General features: G+C 50.8%; 1 protein-coding gene across 7 annotated transcripts in view; it reads left to right on the top strand.

Annotated features, from left to right (window-relative positions):
* Window positions 1-26,993, top strand: part of COL23A1 (collagen type XXIII alpha 1 chain) — a 291,034-nt gene that overhangs the window by 82,019 nt on the left and 182,022 nt on the right. The gene's annotated exons all lie outside the window — the stretch shown is intronic.

Genomic DNA, 26,993 nt, shown 5'->3' with positions numbered 1-26,993 from the left:
ACCATCCCGCCCCCTGCAGGCATCTTGGCTTGCCATTGGTTCTTCTGCCCAACCCTGGTATCTCCCCATCTCCCGCATAAATCTCGTGAGCTGGGCTCCGATACAGCTTTCATCTCTAATGCCCAGTGGGGTGGAGTGGGACCAACATGGTCCAACCCTGCCAGAGGCCTGGCTCTGGCTTCCCTGCCTCTGCCCACCCCGCCCAACTGTGTTCAGCTGTGTCTATGCCCTGACACCTTCCAGCCCAAACAAGGGCCCAAGTGGCTGCTCCTCTGGTATTCGGCACCCGCCTTCTCAGGTTGAGTTCCCTCTTAGCCTCTGTGTCCTCTTCTTGGGGGCAAGTGTCCCTTGTCTGGGGAAGACTACTCCCAGCTCACTGCCATGAGCATCAGAGCAGCCAGCCAGCCCTCCACCACTCCCCGCCCCCCCTACTGGCAATCAGCATCCCAAACGCTCCCACCCCGAGAAACAAATGACTCATCTACTGCACTTCCGAGCATTTCGAGCATTTCGCTTCACCTTCTTTTAAGTTCTCCTAGGGAAAGAGGGATAGAAGGGGGACGGATAGGTCAACGGTTATAAACACCGTGTCTTCACTTGAAGAGGGCTCAGGCTATTTGCTTTCCGAGAGGAGCCTCAGCTGTGTCTGAGATCTTCCCTTCCTGCTGGGCAGCTCACAGCGACGAACCCCTCCGCTCCCGCCAGACTGCCTAAGAGAGCCGGCGGGCCTAATAAGGAGGCACGAAGGTCACTCTTTGGGGCCGGTTCTGCTCACATGGTCTGCTTTCCATGTAAACAAGCCATTTGTTTGTAGACAAGTTGGATGGCTGGTTCCATGGTGACTTAGCACGCTGCGTGGGGACCGGCGCCGTGGGCGGCTTGTGCTCACACGTGCTTGCCCAGCCGCAGCCCCTCCCTCCGCTGACACGCAGGTTGGTGCGTTGCCCCCAGAGCCCCCGCTGCTATTGCTCCAAGCCAAGGTCATGAGGAGGACTTAATGGTTTCGTTGTTTTCTCAATCCTTGGGTTGCCTAGAAAGCAAGTTCTTCCAGTAAATGGAAGTCAAGTGTTTAAGAGTCATGACAACAACCACAGCCTCTCTCGGCCTTTCATGGCCCTTTGCTAATGAAGATCCCAGAACCCAGGGAGGAGGCGCAGCTGCTCTGTCAACCCCACTACACAGAGGGCCAAGCGAGGCTGAGAGGAGTGGGGTGACACGGGTGCAAAGTAGGGACGCTAGAACTGGAATCCTGACTTTCTGGCATGCCGGGTTCAAAGCCTGGCTCTGCTACTTGGTGTTTGGGAGCCTAGAGGAGTAATTTAAGCCCTCCGAGCCCAGGTTCCTCCTCTGCGTGGCACAGAAGTCAGTAACGCCTGCCCTGAAGGAAGGCTTAGCTGCGGTCGCCATTTGAAGCCCCTGGGATGGCGGCTGCATGGGCCTTGTTCTCCGCCATTGTTCTTCGAGCAGCAGACAGGCAGGCAGGCAGCCTGCCCACATGGTTGGCAGGGATGCCAGTGTGCAGGCCCTGGACTGCAGAGGGCCAGTGGGAGGTGGGTGTGGCAGCGAGAGCCCTAAAAGGGTCCCCAAGACTCCTCCCCCCTGGGATGCAGCTCTGTGTTCTCCTCCCTGGAGTGTGGGCAGAACCTGTGAAGATGATGGGTAATACTCCTGGGATTATGTCACATTAGGTAGCAAAAGTGAGGTTACTAATCAGTTGCCTTTGAGTTCATCAAACAGATCATCTGGGTGGGCACTTTCGATCTGGGTCTAGAAGTCAGAGACTGGAAGTCAGAGGGATGTGAAGCACAAGGGGTCTCTGGAGGGGCCATGCGGCAGGGAACTGTGGGTGGCCTCTGGGGGCTGAGGTTGGCCCACAGCAAGTGAGAAAAGGAGTCCTCGGTTCTACAGTCAAGAATCTGAGTTCTGCTGACAGCCAACCGTGTGAGCTCAGCCGTTCCTGAGCCCCAGGAAGGAACGCAGCCCAAGAGCACCAGAGTTGCAGCCCCAGGGGACCCTGAGCAGGGGACCCCGATGTCTGCCCCACGGGAGCTGTGGGTTAAGTCACAAGCTGCCAAGTGTGTGGTCATCTGTCTGCAGTGACCGAAAACTGATACAACAGCGAGGCCACTGCATGGGGACTGTATTCGTTATCTATTGCTGGGAATCACCATAAAGCTTAACCGCTTAAACAAGAAACATTTATTATCCTATGGTTTCTGAGTGTCAGGAATGCAGGTGTGGCACAGCAGGGTGCCGCAACCTCGGGGTCCCTGCCTGGACCCTGTCCACCCAGGTATCCTCAGGCTCATCCTTTCACTTCACTTGGGTTTCTGCTCCGATGGCACCTCTTCCGGCCGCCCTTCATCAACGTGCCAGCACTCACCACTCTCTGTCTCCCATATACCACTTCATTTTCTCCTGGCACATATTGTGGGTTACACTGTGTCCCCCTAAAAGCTATGTTGAAGTCCTCACCACTGCTCCTTGTGAACATAGCCTTATTTGGAAATAAGACCTTTGCAGAGGTAGCCAAGTTACATGGTGTCACCGTGCACTCGGGGGGTGGGTAACCTAATGACCAGTGTCCACATGAAATGAAGAAACTTAGACACACCTGGAGAGCACCCACTGCGTGACGGTGGAGGCAGAGATGGAAGTGAAAGTGATGCATGTACAGGCCCAGGAGCGCCAAGGAAGGCTGGCAACCACGGGAAGCAGGGGAGAGGCAGGAAGGGCCCTGCTTAGAGCCTTCGGAGAGAACGTGGCCCAGTCCACGCCTGGGTTTCAGACCCGGGCCTCCAGAACCGTGGGAGACTAACTTCCAGTACATGAACCACCGAGTTCATGGGTGTTGTCACAGTAGCCACGGGCACTAACACAGTGCGCGTCACCACCCCTCTTTCCCTCTCTGTCCCTACGGACCATCGGGTCCGTGGCTCCCAGTCTGCGCCCCGCGCGGCCCTGGGAACTCTGAGCGCGCCGTTTTCCTTTGTTCCCAGGGGAGGCCAGCATGCCCACCTCAGTGCTTGGGGTAGGGCTTAATGAAAATGTGCTGAGTGAATCGATGAATATTTATCAAGTAAAAAAAATGTCCACAGTTTAAACCCTCTGTATGCCACATTCCTGCGCAGGTAGAGAGGTGAAGAAAGAATGCGGGAAGTGCTGCCGACCTGCTCCAATATGAGTTTCTTTTCACATCTCACCAGGGGAGAGAAGATACCAAGTTTTCAGGGAAAATTATTTTCAATAAATCCAATAAAATAATTATTCAGTTGTGAATGAGATAGAAGGAATAGGACTATTTAAAATTTATGTTGCCTACTGCTATATTTTTGTGAAATGTTTGTGAACTACCTTCCACTAACTGCCTAGTTTTAGAGCAGGTCATAGTTTTACTGAAAACAAGAAAAAAAAGTAGGCAGGGTAACCCTTAGGTTAGTTAGCAAAGAAATTGATACAAAGTTCTGACTTTCATGAGGCTCCTTTGAAAAGCTGATGAAAGCTGAGGACTTGGACAAAAGTGCCCATTCATGCAAAATCTCACGTAAGTTCGGAGTTTGGAGGACTTGCTGAAGCCGGAGGTCAGGAACTCTTGTTCTGAAGAATTTGTCTAAGCAGGTCCCTGTTCCTGGTGGGGACTGCCCCCAGGCCTCTGGCCAAGTCCCCTTCCCCTGGGTGGGCGAGGTGCAGCATCTGCACATCAAAGCCCAAAGCTTCTTTAGGGTGCAGCAAAATAAAAGTGGTAGACCTTATTCAGGGAAAAGAAAGTGTCGGAACTCGAAACGAATAACTTTGTGTGGCTATTCAGCATTTCCTTTCGGAGCTCCCAAGGAGCAAGTATAAACAAAACCCAACAGGGATGCTGGGTAAATGTAAGGGTTCTGAGAGGCTCTGTCAGTGAGGTTTGGGGGTGCAGGGATCAGCCTGTGGCCTTGGCTGTTCGGAGGCAAATGTCATAAGGAACAGGAGAGATTTTGGGTCAGGCTCAAAACCCCAGCTCTCCCACTAACAAGCTGAGAGACCTTGGGCAAGTTTCTTTGCCAGCCTCAGTTTCCCCCCGATAGGAAAATAGTGCCTCGGAGCATTCAGGGGTGCTGTGGAGACCAGGAATTGTGCATGACAGCACCCAGCACACACGAGTGCCTCGAATGGTAGCTGTTGCAGCCACTGCCACTGTGAATATTGTTAAGTGACAATACCTTACATTTTGTAACGTACATCCCATATCTGGCTGTGGATCAGGGGTATCTGGGCAGCATTTAAGAAAAGTTCCTGGGCACCACCCAAGAGCTATTGAACTTCTTAGAGTGGAGCTCAGGTATGCTGGCCAGATGCCGTTTGCTTCTCTAAACCCGTCCACACATGTGGCCCTGCTCCAGGCCCCAGGAGGCTGACCCGTGTGGCCTGTGGCTTCCAGTAGGGTCTCTGCTGACCTTCCTAAGGGTCACTGTGGGCCAGCTGTGCCCCTCAAGCCAGGGGATGTTCCTTAGGCTCTGGTCACACAGCTTCTCCATGAGGCTTTCTCTTCTCCAGGCTCAGCTCCTCTCTTGACCTGCCCTGTAGTCTTTGGGGTTGTTTAGAATGTACCTGGGGTTTTTATTTTAATTAACGGTGGTAACATGCCCAACACAGAGACAGATGACTTGAAAGAAAAGTTTATTACGTGCAGTTCCCAGAAGGAGGGGACACCCCAGACCGTGGAGGGCCACTGGGGACACACCAGGTTGGTCAGAAGGCAGAAGGGGTGTGGGGGGTGGTGCTGGCCAGAGCCTGTCTTGTGGTTTTCGTGGGAAGGAAGGGGCAAGGCAGCGGGGGCAAGTTGTGCAGGCTTAGCATTGCGTGGTTGGAATAATTTCGCAGGCTGTGGACTGTGGGGATGGCCTCTCGCTGTCTGGGGCGATTAAGGCAAGGGGAATAGGGCGGGTGCGTGAGGCAGACAGAGGAGGTGGGAGAGGATGGGCTCTGGGTAGGTCAGTTCACATGTGAAAGGTATGTTCACTGGTCTCCAGGAATTAGCTAACCCTGCCGAGTCTCCCCCTGGCCAGCAGAGCCTCAGAAGACGTCCAAGCATCATGAAATATAAAAGCCATAATTAATACAGGGTGATAAATGTGCCCACAGCCCCTGGAAATGGCTCCATGCCTTGCTACCAGCTTTGCAATTTCTCTATTAATCTCTCCTCACACTGTAGGGACAGTGCAAAAGTGCTCTCTGCTTTTGCTGAGGGACTGGAGGATTTTTCACACCCCCAGGTGATTCTGAGGCAGCTGCAGGCGATGGGTTTTTTCAGAACCATCTTGTGCATGCTCGGAGCTGATGGGTTTGCAAAGCCAGCTCGGTCCAGTTAGTCAGTTCCCGCCATAAGTCAGTATGGAAGGAAGACTTGAGAGCAGTTGCCATGGGGACAGCCAGGGATGGACTAATGCACAGGCTTTTGAGGGAAGGCTCCTGAGACTTCCTAGGCGTCTGCTACAACCGTCAGATGGGCTTCCCAGTGGGGCCTCTGGAGTAGGCTGCTGCTGCTGGCGGTGGGGGGGGGGTCCCAGAAAGGAGTTGACCCCTCCAGATGGTGTCCTGAGGGGAGAGACACTGTATTCTGAGAGTCCAGACAGTTCCAGGCCACAGGTACCCGGGAACACTGCGCCATTTCCAGCCGTGTGGGCCGCTCCCCCCGCCCCCCGCCCATGGCCTCGTCCTGAATGCACTCGTGGCACCCATCCCCCCATTTTGCATGTCTGAGTTCTTTTCCACGCTCTGACCCACTAAGGAGCTCAGATTTAGACCTCTACGCCTACTTAGTCTGTTTACCCCCTGGCATCCTCCGGGGTTTACCCTGGCTTCCAGATTGAAGCCCAGCTCTGGGTCTGGGTGGGGGGCCAGGGGTCCTCACAGCCTGGGGAGCCACTGTCCAGCTCTGTGGTTTTGGATGATTCCCCTTGGCCATCTCCAGAGCGAGGGACACGGTAATCAGACAGTGACCGGTTGGCTGGGTTTCAGGGGTCTCCAGCCTGACTCTTAGACACTGGCTCCTGCTAAGGAAGGACACAGGGCAGGGAGGGACACAAGTTGGGGGAGGGGGTGCAGAGCTCAATAGTAGCTGCCCCAGAGGGGAGGACACAGAGCTGGGATTGTTAGCTCAAAGCAAGCTACAGTCCCAAGGAGGGGCCTGAGGAAGGACTGAGCCAGATGTTGATCAGCCAGGACTTTCCACTAATTTATGAGTTTGGCGTGACAGCTGCTCCGCTCTGGCCAGGCAGATGTTTGCACGCTGAGCCTCCCGTCTCTGGGTACGAGGATGAAGTCCTCGGAATGTGGAGGGAAAGCTTCAAAGGGCTGAGTCAGCTGCCGGGAGTGACCACTTGCACCGTCAGACAAACCGGGGGTGGGAGTGGGGGGAAGAGTGTCTAAACAAGTGAGCGTGATGTGATGGGCACCCTGAGGAAGGCCAGAGAGGAGACGGCCAAGGAAAACAAAGTAAAACCACGTTAGCGTTGGGGCCCCTGGACAGGGCTGGCTGCATGAGCCCCATCTCTGCTCCCGGACCTAGAAGGGTCTGTCCTCTGGGACTTCTCCTGGACCGAGTCAGCTGCCACCAGCTTGGCTGGGGATGGGCAGTGTGACTGCTCTGCCAACAGGCAGGACCTCTCCGAAGAGGCCCACAGGTGACAGGCCCCTCTGGGCTCTGTCAAAGATGTGGGCAGACACCTTACCTGTCACAGTTGCCTGCCCTGTGCTCAGCTCACTCAAGGGTGCTTGGAGGGGCCCTCTGCAGGGCCCTGGGTGCAGATTGTCCCATCTCCCGATCTCCATGTAAGACCTACTCCTGGAACTTAAGGATTTGGGTTTTAGTCTCCAACCTGTGTGCATAGAATTTGTAGTGTGGTGTTGCTTATGAAAACGTGATCTCAGAGTAAGGACATGAATACCGCCTGGCAGACGAGGCTGGGACCCGAGAGGGGTAGACGTACTAATCCCGAAGGAGCTCGCTGATGGGCCGCGTCCCAGAGGCAATGAGGGCCATTCTGATCATGTTTCAAGTTGAGAATTTCTCCACTCTGAGTAAATTTCCAAAAGAATTAAAAGCAGTAGTTCATAACCGCACTATTCACAGTAGCCAAAGGGTGCCAGCAACCGGAGTATCCATTGGCCGGTGAAAGGATGGACACCATGGGGTCTCAACGCACCACGAACTATGATCCAACCTTTAAAAGGGAGGGGCGTTCAGCCACCTGCCACAGTGCGGATGAACCTGGAGGACGGTATGCTCGGTGAGATAAGTCAGTCACAGAGGACGAGTGTTGTTTTATTTCCCTTATGTGAGGCACCTGGTATAGTGAACCTCAGAGACAGAAAGGAGAATGGAAGTTGCCGGGGCCGCAGGGAGGGGACGATGCCGTTTTACTGATGCAGAATCTCAGTTTTGCAAGATGAGCAAGTCTGGATAGTGGTGATGGAGGTACAGGTGATGGTGGAGATTGTACGCAGTCTCACTGGGCCGTGCTAAACATGGTCAAAATGGTAAATGTTATGCATATTTTACCACAATTTAAAAAAGTTTTTTTTAAAAGGCAGGGACTTAGCCCTGGCTGCTGTGGCACAATTGGTTGGAGTGTCCTGCAGGGAAGGGTCGCTGGTTTGACCCCTGGGCAGCGCACATGCCTGGGCTGCAGGTCAGCTCTCCCCTGACCCCCTGTTCCTGGTGTATTACAGAGGCAACCAGTCAATGCTTCTCTCTCCAACAGATGTTTCTCTCTCTCTCTCTTCCTCCCTCTCTCTCTAAAAAGCAATGAAAAAATGTCCTTGGGTGAGGATAAAAATAAATAAATAAAATTTTAAAAGTTAGGGACTCGTAAATTTAAACACCGGGTCCTGTCCCAAAGTACACCGTCGAGGGGAACTCCGGTATCCACAACCTTTGGAGGGGCTCCGTGGGACCCGAGGGAGGGTCGCTGCACACCTGGCCCCAAAGTCAGGTGCCCCCTCCCCAGCACTGCTGCTCACGCTGCGTGTATGTGCACGGTGCAGGCACAGGCGGTCTGCCCGGCTCCAGGTGGGGGTGGAGCAGTGAGGCACGCACCCATTACCTAGCGAGACGATCACTGAAGCTCCAGGCCAAGCCCCATGAGGTCACTCACGTCTGGCAGTAATTAATACTCCTCTCCCCCAAGGCGGGGAAGACGGATGAAATCAGGCACGGAGCCTAAGAGCTGTGCCCGCATTTCCAGAAGCGCTGTTCTCAGTAAACTGAGTCACTGTTGACCAGGCCCTTCACTGTGACCTGCCTGCTGCCCCTCTGGCCTTGAGAGTGTCCCTTTCCTCCCAGAACTCAAACGCCCAAATTCCCACTTCTGCCAGCCACAGTAGCCTCTCCCGAAGTGAGAGCCTGAGCCCCCAGGGGAGACAGCTGCAGGGAGCGCCCACGGCTATGGGGGGCATTAAATACCCTCAACTAACACACCCCCCCCGTCTCCATGGGGAAAAGGCCCACGCTGGGCGAGTGGGCTCATCGCCCCTCCACCTCACGCTGATCCCGATTTCCACACACCGAGAGAGCGGCCTCAGACTCCCAGACTCCAGCAAGCTGCAGTGTCTGCTTATAATTTAATAACTTCCTATTCTGGGATTTATTTTTAGGGTTTCTCTGTATTTGGGGCATGTGGAACTGGTTTTCTATTTACTATAGTGTATAACGTTTGCTTTTAAAATAACTGAGTGAAAAAAAGTGACTCAATGTAAAGAGAGCTATTAAATCGGTAATAGGAGAAGAAATATGCGCCGCTGGCAGCCATCCCGAAGGAGGCGTGCCGTGGGTGTGGATTAGTAGCCTGGGTCGGCGGTTTCAGGGACGTGGCCCTATGGGTGTTCCTGCGCATCCTGCTAAGGCCAGCTCAACTGCCACCTTGTCTCTGGACTCTTCCCTAGTGTCCCGCCCCTTGAACAAGATAGCACTGACAACAGCCAGTTCAGGACCTGTGTTATGCTCTGTGAAAGTTGCTTCTTTGTAGGTCTAAAGAATGCACTTCTTGAGAAGGCAGCAGAGCGAGGCCAGTCCTTGTCCCCAGTCCCCTGCTTAAAGCCAGCCCAGAGTGGCAGTGTGTGTGTGGGGGGGGGGGGGGTTCACTTGGACCTGCTGGCCCGGAGTGGGGGAAGGGTCTCCCTCCAGGGGCATCTGGAAAGGTCAGCGTTCCCAGACCTCTCTCTCCCCCAAAGGCCCCATTACTGCCGGCAGCAGGAGCCCCCTGTGTGGCTCCAAAGGCGTCATTTCAGGAAAGGCGCCAGGAACTGCAGCTGAAACACAGGGCCCCGGTGCAGGCCCTAGTGAGGTTGACCTCGTCCACGTGTGTCAACTTGCCTTGTTAAGAGCTTCTCCAATTTAACCTTGTCACAACATAGTGCACGTTTACATTATGTATCATTTTTTACATGTATTATTTATTCTTCAAAGTAAACCCCCAGTGAAGGGACTGTTATCCCCTTTTACAGCCAGGGAAACTGAGGCTCCAGCTTGTACCACACTCATGCAGCTAGAATAGGGACCCACCCACCTCCTGATTTCTGGACCTGTGCTGCTGTCCCTCTCAACCTGTCCTGTCAGATCATGGCCAGCTAGCCCTGGGACGTGGCTGTCCTCTGCCTGGTCCAGCAATGGGTCAGGGCTGCTCTGACAGCTGCTCTCAGCTGGTGGAAATGTGATGGATCCCACACAGGCACACACTCAGCTCCAGGGGGACCATGACTGGGGCTCCGACATTTTTCAGAGTCTCCAAGGGACAGCAGGTGCAAGGCCACCGCCCCTGGCTGCAAGGACCCAGGAGACAGCAACGTGCGGGCCTATGGACTGGTGAGACTCGAGGAGGGAGACCCCACAGCTGGGCAGGGGGATGAGGGTGCTGCCCAGGGAAAGCACTGCAGAATGGTCGCACAAAGACAGGTCGGCACGTCCTTTTGTGAAAGCTACAGAGAAAAGAAAAAAAGATAAAGCTCAGCTTTTCAAAGACAAGCTACTGTGATGGGGTGCCGACAGTGACAGCGGCAGCCACTGCTTCTGCCTCCACAGATGGCCTGTGAGCAGTGCCCTACGCACTTCAGGACGGCATCCGGGCCTCACAATCACACCCTGGGGCCTGTTAATGCCTCCGTGTTAACGGTGTGGAAACGGAGGCACAGCCAGAGCAGGGCATTTAGAAGGATGGCCCCTGGGGACGTCAATAGTGGTGGGTGACTTTGAGGGCGGAGTTTAGGTGCCTCCGAGGCTCGTGGAGTGGGAGGTCAGTGAGTGTTGTCATTTACCGCAATGGGATGGGCTCCAGGCTAGACGCGGAGGCTTGGGAGCGGGTCAGTAGGGACCGAGAGAGGGTTTCTCAGACGTGTTCTGGAGTTTTGTTCTCCCAAGCCTGCACTCGCGCGAAGGTCTGGAGTTGATCGGGAAGATGGGCTGGAAACGGACTGAGGGGTCACTAGGGCCCCCATGGCGGTCTCCCGCTAACAGTGAAGATCACACAGGGAGGAGTCAAATCTACCTGCTCCCATTTGTATGAGGAATCTAAAACCGTCAAATGCATACCGGCGGCGTGGGGGCGGGAATGGTGCTTGTGGGGGAGGGGCACGGGGAAGTAGTGCGGGTCAAACCTGCCAGGTGCCGGTTGCGCAGGGGGAGCGCGTTCACTGCACCGCGCCCCCAGCTGCCGACAGTGCACTGCGCACTTGGCGTTTTGCTAAGAGGGTAGATTTTATGTGAAGTGCTGTTATCTGACACACACATGCGCGCGCACAGGCACACACACACTAATAATAAATAAAAAGGGCGAGAGGATACTTTTGGAGGTGACGGTTTCCCAGGTGTACACTCATGTCCAAAATCAAGTTGTGTGATAAATATGCACAGCTTTTTGTATGTCGATTATACCTCAATAAAGTGGTTGTAAAAGTTTAAAAAATACATTTAATATCACAACTCCCTCTACTTTTGGCACCCCGTAATCCCCACCGCCTTCCAAGGCAGTGGACGCCCTACTTTCCTACAGTTTAGTGCTGACGCTTGGCGCCCCGCCCCCATCTTGCTAGATTGTGGACTCCGCTGGGGGCAGGGCTTTTTGTGGTTCTGTTCACTGTTGTCTCAGCACCAAAGGCACAGAACATGCTAGACTGTGCTGGAGGGTCCAGAAGACACACCAGGCAGGACAAGGCCTCTGCCTCCTGCCCCCAGGCGGGCCAGGTCAGGGGTGTCCCTGTCGGGCCAGGCACACCGCGGGCCTCCCAGGGCAACATCAGGGGTTATCTGGGGCTGTGAAGAATGCTTTCAAACCATGTCTGGGTTCCTGACCTCCCGAGAGAGAAAACAGATGCCCCGTTTAACCCTTTTTTGCCATGGGGGGAGCCCGGCATCTGGAGTTTGAGGGAGTTGGTCAAGCTGGAGAAACGTCCGGCCTTCAGACTGGCGGGGTTAATGGGAGCCTGGCATTCCCAGCACCGGCAGCAGGACCTCCATCCCGCCTCGGAAGCCTGCCATCTGTCAGGGTCCTGATTAATAGCCGCAGGTTCGACCCTTGCTTTCCAATGGGATGGATGTATACATTGTGCGGGGTTGTGAAGGTGGAAGTGCTGGGGGCACAGGGCCCCGGGGTGGGTGCCAGTGTGAGGTCAGGAGCCCTTCATACATTCTCTCCTGGCTGGGCTTTGGTTGTGCCTTTTAAGTCTAACTAACATTTTAGGACTCTACTCCAAGCCCTTTCTTCTCCTGTTAATAATGAATTAAATACATGACTCATATTGTCACATACAGTGACAGTGAGCAATTTGGAAGGAGACTGAGCTCAGAGCTGAAGATTTCTGTTCAAGTACAACCCAGTGCTGTGTGACCTTGGGAAACTCACTTAACCTCTCTGAGCTATGCTTCCTCACCTTCAAAACCCTGCTGGATGCAGGTATTTTGAGGCTTTGGTCCTACTAGGTATCCCAAGACCAAACCCAGCTTCCAGGCCAGTTTTCTTTGGCTGGCCAAGAGTTTTAAAGCATGTGAGGGAACAATTTTAAAACATAGATGATATCCCTTAAAAGCTCCTCTTCCCATGTTCTTTCACAAGTGGGGAGCTTTAGCAGCCTGGGCCAGCTTTCCTGCATTTCCACAGTCAGGGCTGAGGGACAGCCACAGCCTGCTCTCGAGCCCCAGCAAGGACAGTGTGCCTGCCCTGAATGGTGGTGTGCTGTGAACGTGGGCAGTTCACCGGGCAGAGAGACCGACTGAATCCCACGTGGAGCTGCACGTGGAAGCCCCGATGCCCATCCCAGAGGAGTAGATGAACAAAATGCAGGGTTTATGTACGGTGGAATATTCCTCGGCCCTGAAAAGAAGGAAATCCTGACCCACGCACAACGCAGATAAACCACGAGGACATTGTGCCGAGTGGAATGAGCCAGTCACAAAAAGACTAACAGGGTGTGATTCCACTTATACAAGGTCCCTGGAGTAGTCAAAGTCCCAGAGACAGAAAATACAGTGACGGTTCCTGGGGGCTGCGCAAGGGGGTGGGGGATGGGGTGTCATTGTTTCCTAGGCACAGGTGGGGGCACACCAGTGTGAATGCACCTAACGCCACAGACCTGTACACTGCAGATGGCAGAGAGGGTCCCTGTTATGTTACGTGTGTTACCACCAAGCAGGAGGACTGGGCTGGCAGGTCTCTGCCCCTCCACCTGCACCCTGGCCACCACCAGCTGCTGGGAGCTGGTGTAACCAGAGGCCTCCTCTCCCTGATCCCCGCTAACCAGGCTGGTCTCCCCAGGACAGGCGGTCCCTGCTGTTTACATCACGGGCCTGGGCAGGCCAAAGGGCCTGTACCTGCACAGTGTCCTCTGCCACAGAGCAAGGCCCAGATGTCCGAGCTCTTCTTGTTTATAAACACTCATCTGTTCCCATCCAGACCCCCTGTGTTGACAGGACAGAAAGGGCTGGGCGGGTGGGTGGCCTTGGAAAGCCACTCAGAGCAAGCGCTCACGGGTGCCCACCAGCTCCCCGCCTAGTCGTGGGGTCTCAGGGAGTTCATTAACCTCTCAGGCCTCAGTGTCCTTTCCTTGTCTGTAAAACAGAGAAACTAGCAGTGCCCGCTCCGGAGGCCACGTCTCAGTGAGGGCAGTGAAGCGTTCAGAACAGTGGTTGCCCGCGGCAGCGCTTTATGTGCGGTGACTGGCGTTTTTCTAGCCCCATTCTCCGGCCCTGCTACCCTTCCTGTTCCCACTGCCTTTTCCAGACACGGTAAGGGTTTTACTCAACTCACAGCCTCAGCTTGGGAAAGAAAGCCAACTCCAGGCACATCTTGGGCTTTCTGAGCAAAGAGACTTATCTCCACGTATCTAATTAAAAGCAGAGTTTTCCCAAACACTTCAAACTCAGCATCTTTGTTTATTCCCCAGTGACAGTAGGCAGAAGTCTGTCTTTGTACTCGCACGTCACCTAGACTGATGGGAAAACCCTCGTCTCGGCTAAAAGGTGTGTGGTTCTCAGAACAGCTGGATTCCCCAGAGCACAACGGCACATCAAGCTTGCTAAAGTTCAATTACACTTAAAAAAATATTTCCTTTTATTTGGCTGTGCAGCATGGCGTGAAATGGCACCTAACCATCCACTTATGCGGCCCTTTGAACGTTTCTCACCCCCCTCTCCCCCACCCTGCCAGCGTCTGGGCAAGGTGCATGGGGGCCAGCGTCCAGCTGGTTCTGCTTTGCTAATTATTCCCAATAAACAGCAAACACTGCCTTCCCGCTTCTTCCTTCCCTTTTCTGCCCTCGGCTGCTCTTTGTAAATGTTCAGTAATTTTCACACCAGTTTCCATTTTGGCTCTAGTTCTGAGGAGGGATCCACAGGGACATTTGTTCATGAAAAATCCGGGAAATTTGATTTGGGAACCATTCTTTTCATACAGCATTTCATTGTTGAAAGGGTCTGACTGGTCATCTGTAGTTAAATTTGTTAAATCCTGGAAGGTTTTGAGTTTTTCTGTTGTTGTTTTAGTCATGCAGAGTCGAAATTAAGTTAAGAAATGTTCCAACTTTGTTTTGGCCTGGTTTCGTGTCTCTGCTGGCCGTTACGGCCGGGGAGCGTTGAACTGCGCAACGATGGTGATTCAGGGGGTTCAGAGCTCAGAGGGGGTGATTCACAGTAACCAGAGGCTCTGGACATTGTGTTTTGTTAAAAATGTTTCCCCTTATTGTGCCTGATTTAACACAGATTCTCCTCCTTTGTTTTTTATTTCTTTAAGTGACTGAAATAAGTTAAATGTGTACAGGTTTATCTTAGCCCCAAATGCAAAGACAAAAGGGATCAATATGAAAAGCTCCCTATAAGTTATATCAATGACAGAAGAATGTTGAATTTTCATGACGGGCTGGGGTAAATGCCTCAGCTGCTTTTGTTTAAAAGCTATTTGGGGGATTGGACCTGATTGCTGGGGGCCAGGGGTGGGGTGGAGAAAAAGAGAAAAAAACCTCTGACTTAACCTCTTGGAGACTCAGTGCATCTGTGAAAGGGTAGCAATGAGGGTGGAATTATGCAGAGGTGTTTACCATGTATGGCACAGAGCAAGTGTTGGAGATATAGCTGCTTTTATCAAAATCCCTTCCTGTCTTCCCTCCAACATTTTGAATAAACTCCTACTATGTGCAGGAGCTGTGCCAGGTGCCAAGAATGCAGCACTGAGCAAATGGATTGATTCAAAACCAGATTTGCAGCGTGGTGTCTAGTTGCTCAGGTGGGAACTTATAGAGCAGCTCCTGGCAGAACAGCGACTCGCCCATGGTGTCCCCTCCAGTTTCCCTTAAGCCCTTTCTCGAAGATGTGCAGTCCCTGCCGTTGGTGTCCTCTCATTGGCGCCCCTGTTATTTTGGATGGGGGGATAAGCACAAGGAATGTTGTCAGTCTTCATTGAGAACACAGAGCTTGCCAAGGCTACTTTGCACCTACTCCCTTGGCTCGTCCTGCAACCAACTCCCTGTGAGGTAAATTCTGTTATCTTCCTCACATTCCAGGTGAGGAAACAGAGGCCCCGAGAGGTGAGGCAAACTGTCCACGGTGGCAGAGCTTGCAGGAACTTCTGGATGAGGCACCTTTGTATAACCTGCTACATGTTGGCTACGCTGGTCTCTCCAAAGTAGAGAAATTGTTGAACATACCTAAAAGCATTTCCAGAGTTGTCCAAGCTATTAAAAATCAGCTCTGTGTTTTCAGAAAGTAGTGTGGGTTCCCCTGCCACTGAGGAGCCCTTCCCTGCTGGGAACTCCAAGTCTGCCCCAAGCCTGGTTTGTGAAAGCAGGAGGCAAAGAGTGTAGACAGTCACCTGGCCCCAGCCCCAGCCCCTGGCCCCTGGCCCCAGCCCTAGCCCCAGCCCCTGGCCCCTGGCCCCAGCCCCAGCCCCAGCCCCAGCTCCTGGCCCCAGCCCCAGCCCCAGCCCCAGCCCCAGCCCCAGCCCCAGCCCCAGCCCTCCTCTCAGCCTATGGGCCATGGGCCGGCTTTGCCTTGGGTCCCACACGTGAACGTCCTTCACTGTTGCCCTCACACTGAGCCTCTCCTGATAGCTCAAATTCTATGTTCTCATTGGGATTAACAGGTCATTAGGATTATCTTTTTCCACCTGACAGAACTTTCCTTATGGGTTGTGTGTGTGTTGGTTCAGACCCCATGCCCGTGGGGGCTGATGGTCCTGGGCCCACAGCCTGGCCTGTCTCTGTCCCTGTGGGCTGGGGTCCAGCAGGCCCAAGGCTGGGGCCAGCCATCCCCCACCGGGCAGGCGACTGCTGTGCTCACCTTCACAAAGGATTTTTATTTTATGCTTAGTTATTGTTCCCTTGGGGTGAAGAACTGGGGGCTCTGTAAGGCTTCTCAGCCTGAGAACAGTGCTTCTGTATTAGGTCTGTTCGAGTCATTTATTTTGCTAAGTCTGGGACTCCACACAGTGCACACCTCTGGGCTGACGGCGGCTCCGGGGACGGTTGGAAGTGATTCGGCCAAAGCAGAAATAAACACGCTATGAACATAACAACCTGGCTTCCTCTGACAAATTCCAAGTTAAATGCTGCTTAAAATATATTTCTGTAATTATAAACGAAGGACTACTAATTGTAAAAACAGAAAATAGAAAGGAGGAAGTGAAAACCACCCAGTATACCACCATCCAGAGATAACAGTGGTTACTAACATTAGGTTCGATTTTCTTCTTTTCGCCCCACAGAGCTTCATGTGTACACAGCAGGAGCAAAATAGCTGGTTAGTTGTGCAGCTTCTTCCATCGTTGACACATCATGAGCATTTCTCCATGGCGTTTTCTCCATTGAGAAAAATCTCATTTTTAATGTTTTTTAGAATCTTCTGTTATAGAAATTTGCAAACATTTTGCAGAAGTGGGGAGCACAGTATGAACCCCAGGTACCAATTGCCTGGCTTTAACAAAGACCAAGCCAAACCGACCTTGTTGCATCCAGATGCCCATCTATTTACTGTGTGGGTTATTCGGAAGCAAATTGCAGACATCATGATTTTTTTGGTAAAATTTCAGTACATATATTTAAAAATCAAAGATATAACCAAAGTACCATTTATCACACCTAAAAACTTCTTAAGTTAACGAATACTTAATGTCAATTAAGTATGCCATTGCTGTTTAAGTTTCCCCATCATTTCATAATTGATTAATAGTTGGGATCGGGATCCAAATAAGGTTCTTCCGTTGTGATTGGGTGATATGCCTGTTAAGTCTCTGTTAGTCTATAGATCGTGCCTCCTTCTCTTCCATTTTGCCTTGCAATTTATTTATTGGAGAAGCTGGTCCTTGTCCTGCAGTTTCCCACAGCCTGGATTGGGACGGTTGCGTTCCTGCTGCATCATTTAATAGCTTCCCCAGCCCCTGTGTTTCCTTCAAGTTGGTGGCTTTGATGCGGTTCCGGTTTGGTTTGGGGCAAGAATATGTACCGAGTGGTGGTGGAGTGTGCTCCCCCAGGACCAGGGTGGAAGGGTGAGGGACGGGAACGGGCGCGGGTCAGCATTGCCTCGGTCCATTGTTTCACTGGGGAGCTGTACACTGGTGCGGCTCCGACTCTGCTCTCCTCCTCTGCGTGTGCGAGCTGCGATACCGCTGTTCGGAGAAGCTGCGTGGTTGGCCTGGGGCAGGGTTCACTTCAGAACGGCGGCATGGCTTTTGTCTTTTTTCCAAATTGTTTACAAAATCTCAAGTGAGTTTGTTCTGATGAAGGTGACTGCTACATTTTATTTTTTGTACCATTAGGACCTCATTCATTTAAACATATTTGGTGTATTTTGATTCGTTGCTGTTATTTTTATTAAGGCTGCAGGGGTCCCTTATTTGGCCAGTGGGAACCTCTTCTAGTTGATTCATGAGTCTTTTTACATGACCTTGGTAGTTCCTGATAGCTTCTCCGCTCCCACTCTGCCAAGACTTCCCTCAAACAGGGGACGGGTAGAAATAATCTGTGTTGTGGGTAACTCATTGATACTGGGTTAGTATTTTTTTTAGGCCTTTTTAGTGGAAAGAGCTAAAAAAACTTACTTTTAAAATGTAATGCATCCTGAACACATGCTGCTAATTTCAGTTTAAACTGAGGGCCACCAGGTGTGTATTGATAACACGACCTTTTCTTCCTCCTATAATCCTGACTCCTCCCACACACTGAACGCACTTGCTCCGTCCTATCATGCATGTGCAGCTGCCTGAGAGGAATAGTACCGCACTGCCTTCCAAAGAAGGATTGCTAAACCCAGTTGGGAGGGGTCTGTGGTGGGGGATTCTTCTGGTTAGACCTTCTTTCTCATGGAGGCACAACAGTAGAATTTTTTTCTACCTTGGGACATTAAGGTCACCTTCAAATTTTTGCTATTGTAAAGACTGCTATGATAGACATCTTTGTCTTTGCCCTTTATTTCTGATCAATTCTTTCAGGCCAGGATGTTAGGAGTGAAGTGACACAAAGGCCGTGGGTGTCCCTGGGCCCCACGCACAGGGCCCGGGGCCATCTTCTCCAGAACCAGCTGTGCCCCTGACCCACACTGCTCATCACTGTTAAACAGAAACTCTCACAGCTGAAAGCTTTTCTGAAATAAAGGGTGTATTGAGTCAAATGCTCACCAGGAAAGGACCAGGTCCTGGGGCCTGAGGTCTGACCCAGCAGGGTGGCGGGGTGGAGATGATAAGCCAGGCCACCGTCCGTCAGGGGTTGACGGAGGCTTTGATGCCTCGCTTTGGGGAAAAAAGATGGAAGTTGTTTTGAATTCATATTAGCTACAGATAAGGGGTGGGACAAGGTAAAGCGGGGAAGTTCTAGCACAGGAACAGTTGTGAGGAGTGAACGTTTACTACTTTTTTTGGAAAATCCTCACCCGAGGATATGTTTATTGATTTTAGAGACAGAGGAAGAGAGGGAGAAAGAGAGAGAGAGAAACATCAATTGGTAGCCTCCCATACTCACCACGACCGGGTACTGAACCCTCAACCCTTTGGTGCACAGGACGACGCTCCACCCGACGGAGCCACCCAGCCAGGCAGGGCACACTTACCACTTTGAGTTTGCGGCAGGCAGCAGTCCTGAAGCACATGCACACGCCGGCTGTGCTGTGTCTGGCGGTCACAGCACTAGTAGATTCAGACCCCCACGTACATCCGGGAATGTGCGCGGCCTTCTGCTTGTCAGCCTGTGGCCACTGACCACTTAGTTACTCTTTTCTCCTTCTCACTCTCTGGCCTGCTGGGATTTAATTCAGGGCATCTCAAAATTTTTCTCTTGTTTTTACCATCAGCGGTAACTCTCGGTTCAGTGTTACCAAGCTGATTCAAAATGGGCACCTCCTGGCTTCGTCTCTGTGTGTGTTTCTGTTATTGCTGGCAGCCGTATGTCCGTCAGACAGCTGAAGTTCTGTTTAGAGTTGTCCTCGGGATGAGGACTCGGAGGAGGGGGTTTTGGGGTTCCTCTTACTGATTGGCAAGATGCCTTAGTATCTTAAGGACGACAATCCTTTGTCATTTGCCTTTTAATTTTTGTGAGGTTTTCTAATGTAAGTAATTTGACATTTTTTGATCAATCAGACTTGATCATGTTTCTCTCATTGCTTTTATGCTTAGAAAGCCCCACCTGATACCAGCTCACTGTCGACCTCTCTTCCCTTCTGGTTTATGTGAAGTTTCTTCCACCTTTATTGTTTATACCCACATTATAAAAGGCATGCATGTTTGCCATAGACTTATAAAAGCCTCTGTAACATAGAGAAGTCTTCATTTATCTTTATACTTAACTCTTTTTGAATGTGTGGCTTGTCCTGGTGTACAGTGTGAGGAGTAGATCTGACTCAATGATCTTCGAAATGACTCGTGATCCCAGCCATCCGTCCGTCTCCCGTCGCGTACGCAAAATTGTTCCATCCCGCACATCTTCTTTCCAAAATCTGTCCCAGGGCCACATTCTTTCATTCGTGCAGTCATTATGTAGTACTCCTCAACAGCCCAAGTCACTTTCTTGTCATTTTTCTTTTTCAAAAATGTCTTAGTTACTCTTGCCTGTTTATGCTTCTAAATACACACGAGAATTGTTTTGTCTGGTTGAACTAGTGATGTATGGTTAGGAACGGCTGTAAGTGGAGTTCGGACATGGTACTGGTGGGAGGGGTGTGGAGCCAGGGCAGGTGTCCCGAGGCCCCTCTGCGTCGACAGCCCCGTGCAGCCGGGTGGGAAATCCTGCAGCTGTCCTTTCCAGCTGCTCACAAGAAGGCCCAGGGTCTTGGCCGTGCACTGGGCTGGGCTGCAGCAGCTTGGAGGCAGCGTGTGAGCACAAGGGGACGGCGGGGTGACGTCCTGCTTGGGTGGGGGGACTGGAACAGAGGGAAATAGAACAACACCTCTGACTTCTGTTTGATCAGCTGGGTAGATGGCGGCACTTTCCACCACCAAGGATGCACGCGTGGCTCCAAGATTCCGTGCTTCCGTGCCCTGAGGAAAACGCACTCCCTGCCCTGGGTACCTGTGAGTGTGTATCCAGGTGGCAAGGTGCCATCACTACTGTCCTTACACAGGAGCAGCAACCAAGGCTCCCACTGGGGAGATTCGTCCTGGTCACACATCATGCATGCAGCCCTGGCCCTGGCCCACACGGTGCCCATGGCCTGGCCCCTCTCACTGTCACTCTGTGCCAGGTCTTTTTTCCCAGGACACTCTGAGCAGAAAAGGCCTGGTGTGGGCCCTCGGTCTCCTTTGTCACCCTTACACTGGTAGACTCAAAACAGGATCACTGACTTGTGAACTGTGTGTCCCTAAAACTATTTCTAAAACTCCTAACCCCCAGTGCTTCAGAATGTGACCTTGTTTGGACACAGGGTCATTGCCGATATAATTTGTAAGATGGGATCATACTGGAGTAGGGTGGGCTCTTAACCCAAAATGAATGGTGTCCTTGTAAGAGAGAAGATGGTATGAGGGTAGACACACAGAGAGAAGGCCGTGGGATGACAGAGGCAGAGGCTGGAGTGATGCAGCCACAAGCCAAAGAAAGCCCAGGACGGTGGGCCACCACCAGAAGCTGGGAAGGGACAAGGAAGGATTCTTCCCAGAGTCCCAGAGGGAGCTCAGCCCTGCCGAGGCCTTGATCTCAGACCTGTGGCCTCAAGAACCGGGAGAGAATGAACTTCTGTTGTTTGAAGCCACCAGTTTGTGGTGCTTTATGTTATCAGCCCCAGCAAATGAACACTCAGTAAGGACTGGCAAAAGACCCAGGGAAATATGCAAAATTACGACTTTCACCCACCAGGTCTTCCCTCCTTCACAGGAGTGAGAGTGTGTCATCTCCGGGGGTCTGTGGGGAAAGAAGAGGGTACGTGGTGCTGAGCCCCAGCTGGGATGGGGCTCCGTGTCCTCGATAGGTTTGCCCATCTGAACCTCACAATTATGCAGAAAGAGTATTGTAAGCCCCGTTTCACAGACGTGGAAACTGAGCACTAAATGTCTTGCCCAAAGACTGCAGGCTGTCCTCCTCCCTGGTGCCCCCCGGCCAAGCTGCGCCAGTCCCCCTGCCCCGCTGTCATGGATCGGACAGGGCCGAGCCTGTCAGTACATGCAGTACCTTTCACAACCATAAAGAAAGTGGCCGTTTGTTCACTTCTTGATCTGAGCTGCTTTCTCGAGACTTTTAAATTTAGAAACTTGTTTGAATAAAGTGCTATAATAAGCTTCTTGATTTCCTATCAGCAATTCTCTCCAATGGGTCCTGGATTTGTTAACCTAGTACTTGAGGTGGGACTGGGGGCTGTGTGTTTCAAAAAAGTCCTTTCAGCTTCATCTGTGATCACTTTGCAGGGCTGTTCCTTTACCTAAATGTTGTGTTCATGTGCACTCATCGGGCTCTGCCATGGAAGGGTGGGGAGGGTTTGCAAGGGCAGAGGTCCCTACTCTGACTCAGAGTTCACTCCACGAGCGGCTTTATCATGTTCTGCAGCTGCCTGGCCACAGCACCTGTAGTCCTGCTCCTAAGTGGAAGTTCCTGGTAGATTGGGGACAATATGTGTATTTTTTCAATACTCACCTGAGGATATGTTTACCAATTTTAGAGAGAGAGGAAAGGAAAGAGAAGGAAAGAAACATTGATGTGACAGAGAAACATTCATCAGTTGCTTCCCATACATGCCTTGACCAGCAATCAAACCCATAACCCAGGCCTATGTCCTGACCAGGTCGAACCCACAACTCACTGGTGAACGGGATGGCACTCCAACCAACTGAGCCACCTGGCCAGCCTGGGACAACCTTTTCTTTTATTTTAATATCCAGCACACGTATGACATAGAGGAGGCTCTGAGAGCCCATCTGGAGTCCCGTGAGACAGGACTCCAGAAGTGAGACGGACCGCCTGTGCTGAATCCCTACTCTCCCTCTGCTGGGGAAAACGTGGGTGGCTGTGGGCAAACTGTGTCCCCTCGTTGTGCCTCAGTTTCTGCATGGGCGTAACATTCATCCACATCATCATCCTACAGTATTTGCCTTCGTCTTCATCATGGCATTGACTGAACAAATGAACTGGCCCCGCAGAAGCACACCTGGGACCAATTTTGAGACTCCTACTGGCTCTGTGTGCTGGGATTCTATCAGAGTTGAAACTGTAAGTAAGGAGCAGATTTCGTGTCCAGCTGAAGCTTGGTTGCATAAGGCTAAATATAGCAGTTAATGGAATTAGACAAAGTTGGAAATCCACGAGTCTCCCCATGGCACTTATATAACAGCACCCTATACACCAGAAAGCACCAGAAAGGGAGAAAAGAAAGAAAACAAAGTACTCCAACTTATTTTTTGTAATGCCTGAAAAACAATGCAGTAGCAGCTCCATGCACATGATTGAAAGTCCTGCAGTGTGCCGGGGTGTGAACCGTTTTCCAGACATGGTGTTCTGCCCCCAGCGCCCCAGCGCTCTGGCCGTATTGAGCAGCCCTCCTGAACAGTTCACCCTGCAGGAGCAGACATCTGTGTGTGTGTGCGTCTCTTTTCCCCACATTTCCACAGCATGCAAACGCACAGCACTCGCTGCTCTGTGCCCGCTGCCCTCACTCAATCCATCAGGAGACCCATCCTTATTAGCAAGTGAAGAGCTTCCTCATTCCTTTCTCTTGCTGTACACTAGCCTCTGCCTGGGGGTGCCCTGGTTGTTTAGCCAGTCCCCTACTTAGGGACATTTAGTTTTTTTCCACTTGCTGGCCATGGAGTAAATTCACGTATCCATCGTTTCCCATGCATGTGATGCACCCATCTGATCAATTCTGAGTGGCAATCGGGGGGTCAAAGGATACACGTGTTGCAAACATTGATGGGTGCTGACAAATGGGGTGGCCTCAATGGTTATTGACATCGCCCCATTTTACGCCCCTGGTTGTGCCCCCTCCTCAGTGTGTCATGGGGTATTGGGTCTGGGCCATTCTCGTAAGAAAAATGCACTAAGAGACCTTTAATTTGCCACACTGTCATTATGAGTGTGGTCGGACGTCTTTTCTCAACATCGTTCCATGGTAGCTTTGGTTTCCGCTAGAGGGCTGGACTTTCTCCTGACAATCTGTGTGTGGGCAAGTAAACCGTTTGTGGTGAGAGGTGAATGTATTTCTTCCCTGTGTATCATGAGTCCCTTGAGTTTGCTGGGGCAGTTTGCAGACACGCAGACATTCTTATTTTCTGTATAGTCCACTCTATCAGTCTCTTCTCTTACGGCCACTGTACACTGGGGAGACAGATCCTCACCACTCTGAGTTTCTAAAATAATTTACCTTGACTTCTGTTAAACCATTTTGTGGTCTCATGTTTGCCTGTGAATCGTTCATCTATTTGGAATTTATCCTTTGTAAGGTGTGAGATGCGCCTTGTCTCTACAGCCACTCAGGTGTTCTGACTATTCATTGGCCATGCTGTCTCTTCCACCTTGGTTTCAGATGCCACATTTCTCACAAATTAAATTCTGGTGCATAACTTAGTCTAATTTCTTGGATATTTATTATGTTCCGTTGATCTTTGTGTGTTCATATGTTGCTGCCACACTTAGTTACTGAGACTTTATCATTTGTCTTCGTGTACAATGGGACTGATCCTGCTTTGTTACTCTTCTTTCCAAAAGTGTCCCAGCTAGTCTTGCCTGTTGAGCTTTCCGTGTGAACTTGAGAATACATTTGCCTAACTCAAGGAAGCACCTTGTTAGTGTTTGTATGTGTGGATGGAAATCCCCAAAATGGAGTCATCTCTGTCATGAGAACTAAAACGGGGCTGGGAGGCCTTGAAGAAGTTTGCCTGGTCCTCCCACCCATAATCTACGTACTTTTAAGCCAACTATGTAGCCACATCTTGAACTCTTTCTTTACATGGCAGCCAGACCATCTGCATTCTTCACCCGGAAGAACCCAGCCCCTTTCCCCAACCAGCCCCCTTCATTTGCATAGAGGACCTAAATGCTGCTGTGCGCATTTTTTGCCTTTCAGGGAAGGTTTTTGCCTTTAGAACCCGCCCTTTCCTTTGTTCTCTCTGGGGCACAGTTTAAGTTGCTGCCTGAATGTCTGCCTCTGCGGTTGAAATCCTTTGCTCAAATACATAGTTTTTATTCTTTGTTGCAGCCTAAACCTCTTTTTTTAGGTTCGCATGCATGCACACATGTGTGAATTGTGTTAAATCGATAGATTAACAGGAAGAACTTTTATGATGTTCCGTTGTCCTTTCCAAGAACAGGGTGTGCTTCTCTGTCGAGTCTTTTTTTGCATCTCTTAGAAGATTTTGGCTTTCTCTTCATGTAGATATTTAAATCTCTTACTAAATTTATTTCTAGGTATCTTGTATTTTAGAATAGGATAGGATAGAATAAAATAGAATGGAACTAGGATCTTGTCTTCTGTTATATCTTTTAACTTGGTTATTATTTTAGGTAGGAAAGCCATTGATTTCCTATTAATTTTTTTTGTGGCTGTATTACTGAACTCTTTCATTGTTTCCAATTCTCTTGGGATTTCTAGGTAAACAATTATATCAAGGATCAGAGTGTTTTGAGGTAAAATTCAGGTAGTGAGGGAAAATAGATAATTTTACTGATTTATAAGAAAATTAGGAATTAAGTGATCTTATGTTTTTTCTTTGGGGGATTGAAAATACCAGCCCTTAAAATGTAAATAATTGTTCAATAGATTTAAAGTATTCCCTTTTTCCCCTTTTTAATAGAAAAACTTGCTTTGAAAACAAAGTCAGTACAATAGAAGTTGAAAATGTAGTTCTGATGGGATTTAGTTTTAATAAAACAGGGATCTATAATTCCTCATGCTATTTGTGCTCAGAATTAGCTTTGATATAGAAATAGCATGTTTTCAAAAACAGTTTGGGACAAAGAAAAGGTACCTAAGTTAGAGCGAGTCCCTGGCACAGGGTTGTGGGAGGTAGAAGGCTTGAGTTCCAGCCCTGGCCTCCTCGCCAGTTCGTTGTAATACGCCCACCTCCTTGGGCCTTCGTTTCCTCGTCTGTGAAACAGGACCTGGGATAACCACCTAACAAGGTTGTGGTGAGAAATCAAATGAGATCATGTACATTGAGAGCATCTAGCACATTGCATGGCTCGTGGCTTATATGCAACAAGTGGTGGCCATTATTATTAATCTATTAATTTAATCTATTATCTATTCATTGAAGCCACCCTTGGTGTGTAAGATACAGGCAAGGCCACTCAAACGCAGACCCCCAGATACCGTGGCTGAACAAGGCGGAAATGGGTTTTCCTCCCGTCTGACGGTACAGGCATTGACATGGCAGCTCAAAGGTATTGGAGACTCTGGTCCCTAATGTTCTGTGGCTCCAACAAGGTCACCTCATGCCCGATGGCCAGCTCCAGCTCTTACCACGGCAACATCACTCAGCCTGTAGGCAGCCAGACAGGGGAAAGAAAGAGACACATGTGCTTTCTCTTCAAGGTCACGTTCAGGAAGCTGCTCCCATCACTCCCACGCATGTGCCATTTGCCCTCCACTAGCTAGACGGTGGCACCTTCCCAAGAGGAACCTGGGAAACGTGGGGCCTGTGCTGTTCCGAATTGGTCTTGCTCTAGGAGAAGGGGAAAACGAGCACTGGGGACAGCTTGTCGTCGGAGCCGTACTCAGCATCTGAAAATGATACGTCCCACGTACCACCAGACACATCCCACGTCCCACATACCAGGGGCGTGTGCCTGGGCCTGCTTGTCACCCATTTTGGTGTGTAGGGGGTTGAGGGCGGGGGAGGGGCCAAGGGTCTGTTGTTATGGCTTGTTTTCCTGCAAGGTCATGATGGTGTTTAAGTAGCATGTGAGACCAGCCTTGCCTGTTCCCAGGGGCTTGCCTGGAGAGGCTACCATTCACGGTCAGGGATCCTGTGAGAGAGGGTCGCCTGGGCTCAGGCCGCTTGCTGGGTGCTGTGGTGTGGCCGGCACTGTTGGTAGGTAGAGGTCACACGTGATCCCAACATGCAACATCTTAGTGCCCCTGCCATGCCAGACCCACAGTAGATGTCCCTGCATGTTGGTTGGTGTCTACTAGACTGGTTCTAGTGACAGGATCGTTCAGACACAATCAGAGAAGCTCGGTTCACATCACTTGCTTCACAGTGCTGGCTTTGCCCTTGCCGACACTTTTATCTCGGGGTTGTGGAAGAGGGCATTCTGTGTATAAATCTTCCCAGCGACTTATTAGGACCAGACAACAAAAGCCTCCCTGTCCCTCAGGCCACTTCTCTAATTAGGAAAAAGAGTAAGTAAAAAGCTGGGGCGGGTGGGGGAGGAAGGGCATCTTCTGAGTTGGAAAGCTGTGTTTAGTCCGGGACAGCTCTGCCTTTAATTATCCTGTCTGAGCTGACTTTAATGAGCACGATTTTTAATGTCTTCATTTCAAGAGGGAAAAAAAAGTGCTTTTTGCATCCAAGCGAATAAAACAGTTTTGTTCACGAAGCTCTGTAGCATCTCTGAGCCAGAAACCTCATATCAGGGCCGTGGCCAAAGGGCACACGGCCAGGTGTTCTCCAGCCTCCCTGGGCCCCTCTTCCCACAGCCGTCTCCCAGTGGCAGGCGCTGGTTCAAACGGTGATGTCGAGGAGAGGATCGGATGGCTCCTTTAGATGTCAGCTCTTTTCAAACCAATCAATAAATCTTGTACAGTTTCCATCAGAATCTTAAGACGTTTTGGGAATTTGGCCAAGTGATTCTAAATTTCGTCTAGGAAAATCAACATATAGGAACAGCCAGTAAAATTTTACAAAGAAAAAAATCAAAGAAGGACTTCAGTTATCAGATATTAAAATATTATAGAGATATAGTAATTAAAATGAAAACAACATGTTACCAGCATAGGATCAGACAAATCAATAAAACAATGGACGTTTTTGAAACAGATGCAACAACAGAAAATAATTTAGTGCAGCATATCGTTAGAGTGAAATATTTCAGATCAGTGGAAAAAGGAAGGATTGTTAAATGAATGA

This window comes from Phyllostomus discolor, chromosome 13 (assembly GCF_004126475.2).
Source record: "Phyllostomus discolor isolate MPI-MPIP mPhyDis1 chromosome 13, mPhyDis1.pri.v3, whole genome shotgun sequence".
NCBI classification, from domain to species: Eukaryota; Metazoa; Chordata; class Mammalia; order Chiroptera; family Phyllostomidae; genus Phyllostomus; species Phyllostomus discolor.
Note: the sequence above shows the minus strand (reverse complement) of the source record. Positions and strands in the feature narration are given on the sequence as shown.